Consider the following 6,485-nt stretch of genomic DNA (forward strand, 5'->3'; position numbering starts at 1 on the left):
TTGCCTGCATCCTCCTAAATACACATACCTGTAATCTTAGTTTGCTCACTGCCATAAACGAGCAGATAAAACATAAGCTGACAAATGCAGCGAGCATATCTTTATAAGGAAATTCAATTATTCTAGTTATTTTATTATCCTTATAAACTATACCACAACCAATTTAGCCCAAGGTTTCTGGAGCTTTCCCAGATTAACTTGGAGCATACTGTACATTTAGGAGCAGGGGGAAGGGTACTGAAGGGGAACTACCATCTGAAACTCATTAATCAATTAGAATTTTTCATGGCTTACATCAAAATGTGATCTACACTGATAAAGTAAGCTTTAATCACACGAAGCCTTTGTCCTTTACGTTATGAATATACGTTACAAACGTGTGCAGTACTTTGAGGGGGGATGGAGAACCTGGCACAACAGCTTACCAATACTTTAGACCTGTAAGGCTCTTGGTCTGAAGCCAGACCAAAACAAAGTTAACTGCACTTAAAAATCTGATCTAATCATTGGAAGCCTAGACATTTTCAGGACTATGCCTAGCAGAAACAATTTTATTGCCTTGATAATGTCTCCTCTACCCAAAGGAAAGCAGAAAGTCCTTCTCACGTAGACCAAAAAAAACCTTCAGGAATGTTCAATATATACTTGCTCATAAAATTATAACTTCTGGAAACTGAGCCTGATTCCTAACACAGTCCAAAACCTTTGAAGTTGATTTCTCTTTGCCTGTTTCTTATTGTATGTTTTTCTGCTTATCTAAGTAAACTACCCATTAAAAATTAGTAAAAAAGAAGTTTCCACCTCCACCAATTAGAAAACGAAATACATATTTAAACTGGCATATTGTATCTTACAAGGAGTAGAAGTGTGTCTCTTGCTGAAATACTGTCTGCATAGTGTGCTTACAAGCTGACTCTCAGTCATCAGCTTTGCTTTTAATTATGATGTTCCATTTCTAAATTCTGTCCTGAAATTAGTGTTAAATTTAACTGAGAGGTGTAAAGTGGAGTTCAAGAGGTACTTTGGATAGTAAGTGCGCCAATTTAAATAACACTGGGGATAAAACAAATAAAGTGACCAAATAAGTAAGTGGACTGAAGTCAGTGAGAGCTAGAACTTGAGGACAGTACTGACTCTTCAGCACCTCACCACCTCCACCTAGGTTTGGCTGTGGTTCCAACTATGGTACCATAGTATAATGCTGATCCAGTCGCCTATGGCACCACCCGATGAGAATTTAGAAATATCCTATTAAATCACAATCCACGTCACAAAACCACTACACTTGACACAACATCTGCTGCACAATGGAAAAAAAAATATACATAATTTAAGGTACATGGAAAACCAATAATACTTTGTTAATTTTTAATTTCAGAGCAATGTCAGAAGTATGCTGTAACTGCACTGGGGAGCCTGCAACGCACCCGTCCTGGTGTCCCAAGAGCCCTTCTCCCCTAGGAGAAGGGCAGAGACGTAGCAGGCTCGGATGACACACACCACTGCAGCAGGATGCTGATAGCGATCCTGGATAAGGAAGACAGCAACCTTCATACGTAGGGCACTAGTAAAGAAACAGAGCCTCCTTAGAGAGCAAACTCTGCCCTCTCGGAGCATTTGAATCTAGAGCCTGAAGAGGAAAGCAAGAACCTGGAAGGGCGGCTTCTGGCACGAGAGGGGTCTCGTCCTCCTGTCCGTGGGGGCGGCGGAGGGGGGACCCGGGAGCGCTGCAGCGGAGCGGGGCTCGGCCGCCTCCCGCCCGCCGCTGCCGCAGCCCCCGGGCGGGCGCTCCCATTTCCCACGGGCTCTGCACACGTAGAAACCCGCCCTCCTCCTCCTCTCGCACCGCCGGCACCCCAAGGGTTGCGTGGAGCAGCCTCACAGGCAAGCCAGAGTTTGGGGCCGGGGGATAGCGCACAGGAGCAGGAGCCCCCTCCCCTCTCCGTTCCGTCTTGCCCGCCCTACTCTCACCCGCCGCGGAGCCCGATGCGGTTTGTCCTCTTCGGAGCCCCTCCACAGTCAGGCTGAGCTAATGGCTTTGCCATGAGCGCTGGAAGCGCTGCTCCCAGGTCTGCCCCTCGGGAGGCAGGACCACGGAGACCCTCCGCGGGATGCCCGGGGCAGCCGGCCAGCGACCCCCCGGCTGGCGGCGGCGAGCGCCGGGGGAACGGCTGCTGGACCTCTGTCACGCACCCGCGCACGCTCTCATTCCGCCTCCGCGATGCTTTCGAACTCCCACAGTCAGAGAGCGGGAGGAAAACAACAACAACAAAAAAACCCCCACACTAAAAACCCACAAAACCCCCCAAGCAGGCAGGCGCAGGCAGGCACAGGCAGCTGTGCAGCGCGGTGCCCGCCGAGCCGAGCCCTGCCGCTGCCTCGGGACACGGGGGAAAGCAAACACAAGCACCTACTCCGCAGCGAAGAGCCGCCGGGCAAAGCTCACCTTCCCGCTTCGCTCCGGCCCCTTTCTCTTTAAACTCGAAGGCAGCCGGCGAGATGCACGAAACGCCCTCAATTTAAAGGAGCCGGCGCGGCGGGCTCCGCCGTGGGGCCGGCAGCGAGCCCCGCTGGGGCGGGCAGGCAGGGCTCCCACCTTGGCCGGGACAGGCAGGCAGGGCTCCCACCTTGGCGGGGACAGGCAGGGAGGGCTCCCGCCGCCCCTCCGGGGCCGCACTCCCTGGCCCCCTGCCCCCGGCAGCCGCCGCCGTCCCCCCGAGCGGAGCTGAGCAGAGCGGTGGCAGCGGCGCTGCCGCTCTTCATACTTCTGTCCGCTCCGCTCGCTGCTCGCTTTGGGAAACCCCCCCCCCCCCCCCCCCCCCCCCCCCCCGACACCGATTTCCTATCCTTCAGCAGTCCGCACTGACTGAACGGAAGTTAAATACTTACTTCTTTTTTTTTTTCAGAGGGACGGCAAACGCAGTTCGCACTGATTTACCCTTGAAATGCTGAGATATTGTATTACAGCCCTTGGCAGCGAGTTGGTTCTCGGTTCCATTTCTCTTTTATTATTTCTCTTTTATTACTCCCTTTCCAAGACTCTTGATTGTGGAAAAGGAAAAGAAAAGGAGAAAGGAAAATTTCACATCCAAGATAAAACTCGATTTTTTCTGTAATTTGGCTATTATCTCTGGATTTTTTTAACACGTATAGGCACATCTTTTATTTGCCACTTTTTTCGGTTTTTTCCTGGTTAAAAAAATATCCCGGGGAACTCTTCTTTACTGCATGTTTCTCCAAAACCATTTCATGCCACCTGGTAGTCTATCTTGAACAAAAAAATATGCTGTTGACAAATTGATCATTCTTATAGTACACTTTCAAAAGAGTTATGGGTAGAGGCTTGGCTTGTTCTTGTCTATCAGTGCTTCATTTGCCAAACTAACTTTTAGCACACCTTAATTTCAGTCATTTCGTTCTCATCTTACGTCATTTTTGTGACATTTTAGCATTTCGTTAAATGTCAGAGATAATCTTCTCCAAATGTTGGGGTTTTTTTACTTATTCCCTGCACAGCAAAGCCCGTTTTGTGAATTCAATAGCGGGAAACAGATGTTCAGACTTCTGCTTCTCTAAATGCATGAATGTAGATTGTTTTGTTGAGTTTCCTAATGCTATCATGCTATCACTTTCCATAACAGTGCCCCAGTCAAACAGCACACTTATTTTTCTCTTTCACAGTGTATAGTCTCTTAATTAAATTGTCCTAACCAAAACACATTATGTATAATTACACAGAAAGAATTCTTTTAACCTGATTGCTGAAACACACATCAAGCTGACCCTTATTTTTTACGTACATTAATTTCTTTGTACACTAATCTGCTGGGAAAACTTGATTTGTGCAATTAATGCTGGGCTATTTCTCAAAAATTGCACTATAAGCAAATTCCTATTCTCTGAGTAGGAGATATTAATTCCTGGCCAATGAAAATGCACACATCTTTTGTTATTTATTGTATTCCTATACTATTATTATGCTTTCCTGATGGGCTATTAACTGCTGTGATGAGTGCTACTTAAATGAGAGCATTTCATCAGCATGCTGATATATTTAATTATGGTGAACTGTAGCCATGTACTATGTGAGTGTCAGTATAGAATTAAATGACCTCCTAGTTTTGATCTGGTTAGCAAAATTTGGATGCCTCTGGGCATGACTATTTTCATTGGCTCATCCAATTTTTTGGTCAGAAAAGAAAAAAAAGGAGAAAAAATCCCTGAAAATATATCCTAAAAATGCACAGGGGTGCAACAGATGGTTGCTGAGGAGCAGATTCCTGCATGCAGTTGACTATCTTACAGTTTTTATCTGACCTTGAGAAAGATTTTTTTTTTTTTAAATAAGAAGAAGCCATTTAAATCCAATTTATATCATCTCAATATAAAAACCAACTTGAGATGAGAGGACCAATTTTGTTAAGTTGTCTCCTGTATTTAAAAGCCCTGCCACTTTCTAGGGAAGTTGAAAACCATTCCTCTAAGCAGCAGTTACATCTCCAGTAAAAGCTTCTCAAGGTTTACATGTTCTTTGAAGTTTTAAGATTCCTACTAAGTTTAGGAGGAATTTTACACAGAGAGTTAAGCTGAGGCTTTTCCAGGTGTCACTCAATAAATCCAGTGTGAGCATTTGCATAGACACCAATGGGAAGGACTGAAAAAGGAGTTGTAAGATCTTGAAGGTGAAGCTGGTTGTGCATATCTTGGTATGGTCAGTTTGTACCAAAGAATAAGCTAACAACAGGTGATACAGTTTGCATTCATGGATACTATCTATGGACCTTTTTCTAATGAGTATTGAAAGCAGACAAGCAAATGCAACACTCAGTATAATGGCTAAGAAAAACAGAACACTGAGGGTTGGATTAAATCCTACACGAGCAAGAGTGATGGAAACACAGTGCCAGGGGTGCACTGACATGTCCCTCATAGGAATGCTGGGGAAGCTTCAGTTGTAACATCACAGTTATGGATGCATAAGATTCACACTTCCTTCACACTTTAGCATTAGAATTTGGCTTTCAAATTTGACACAGGAACTTTGGAGCCCCAACACAAACACCTTTCCTACATAAGGTTATTTCCATACCTTGCCACTAACCCTTTTAGAGGAAATACACAAAAGTTTCCTTGTGAAATGCTGTAATTTTCACTGGTCCTCCACAAAATCAATCTTAGGTCCCCACACTTTCAACTTCTAGTGTCCACATGTTCTGATAACATTTTTGACAGTTTACTTCCAAAAAAATAAGAGGATGAATGGGCATATGAATAAACAATTATTTGAAGACAGACGTAGGAAAAATTAGGGACAGAGAGGGAGGACTTATAGTGACTGAGGAAGGTGAAGCTTGTTGTTGCATGTAGGAAGGCTGAGCAATACTATTACCACGACAAAATGGTTCTACACATTGTCATTTAGATAATCTTTCCTTCCTAATGGTTAAAATTAATTCTTGTAAGAGATGGAAGATGTATACAGGTGTCTGAGATGCAGCAAATTCCCATAATCTTTCTATGGTTTAGGACAAAAATTCAGGATTAAAGATTCTTAAAGATTTACTCTTACTTGGTTGCACATCATAAACCTTGATGCATATCTATTATATATATCTATTAGAGATGAAATTCTGGAGCACGAGGTCAGCAAGGATGACCACAATGGCCCATTTTAATATGTGAAATTCCTCAGCCCTTTTCTGTAAACTGTCTATAATCACCACCCCTGAGGATGTGTGGATGCTATATCCTTCTGTGACAATATCAGGATTTTCTTATGAAGGTACCTTGCAGATCCCTTACAAATGGGAAAGAAAATTACCTATATCAAAGGGTTCTCAGTGCCCAAGGAGCTGAAGCAGCAGTCACTGAATGGGAGGAAGAAAAGGGACCGAGAGAAAGACAGTGTAGAGAGAAGGATGAAGTTCTCAGAAGGCAGAGAAGAGACACAGGCATCTGGTTTTTCACATCTGTAAATCACACTTTCCTGATGATTTTCCAAATTTCCCAAATATTCCTTCTTCACTGTGTAATCAGTGTCACAACTGACCTGTATAAAATCAGTCAAATGTAATGGATACAATTAAATTAATGACTGGCATCCCATTCCTATAATGACTTGTAAAGCACATACATAAAAGAGGACATACCTTGGTCAACTAAAAGAGAGATGGGAGAGAGCAACTGAGCGAGCTGAGCAGCAGAAATGATGAGCGAAGTGTGTACTGAGTGGAGAATATTATACCTGTTGATTTTCTTGCTTTTTGCCATTACAGAAACTCTACAATTAAATTATTTAACTGAAAATTAAGCAAGTTTGGAATGCAGAAATACCATTTCCTCTGTTCTCTTTGTTTTTTCAGTTCATGCCACAGAAGTTAAAATTCGAAAGATGAAGGGTCAGATGACTAAAAACTGCTGATACTTGAGTCAAGAATATGAGCAGCCACAATGAGTGCAGAACGTGTTTCATAAATCACCCATCA

General features: G+C 43.8%; 1 protein-coding gene across 4 annotated transcripts in view; it reads right to left on the reverse strand.

Moving 5' to 3' along the window:
• The window catches only part of GAS2 (growth arrest specific 2), an 84,481-nt gene extending 81,735 nt beyond the window's left edge, over nt 1–2,746 (reverse strand). Inside the window, exon 1 of one of the 4 annotated variants that reach the window (XM_027662049.1) lies at nt 2,415–2,746. The gene's annotated coding sequence lies outside the window, so the exon portion shown is untranslated. Of the gene's footprint in view, nt 1–1,971; nt 2,106–2,414 lie in introns of those variants that run through there. The other 3 variants (XM_027662048.1, XM_027662051.1, XM_027662050.1) reach the window with 3 other exon arrangements.
• Nucleotides 2,747–6,485: the final 3,739 nt, after the last annotated feature.

This window comes from Corapipo altera, unplaced genomic scaffold, assembly GCF_003945725.1.
Source record: "Corapipo altera isolate COAL_440 unplaced genomic scaffold, ASM394572v1 RXGC01000072.1, whole genome shotgun sequence".
In the NCBI taxonomy this organism is placed as follows: domain Eukaryota; kingdom Metazoa; phylum Chordata; class Aves; order Passeriformes; family Pipridae; genus Corapipo; species Corapipo altera.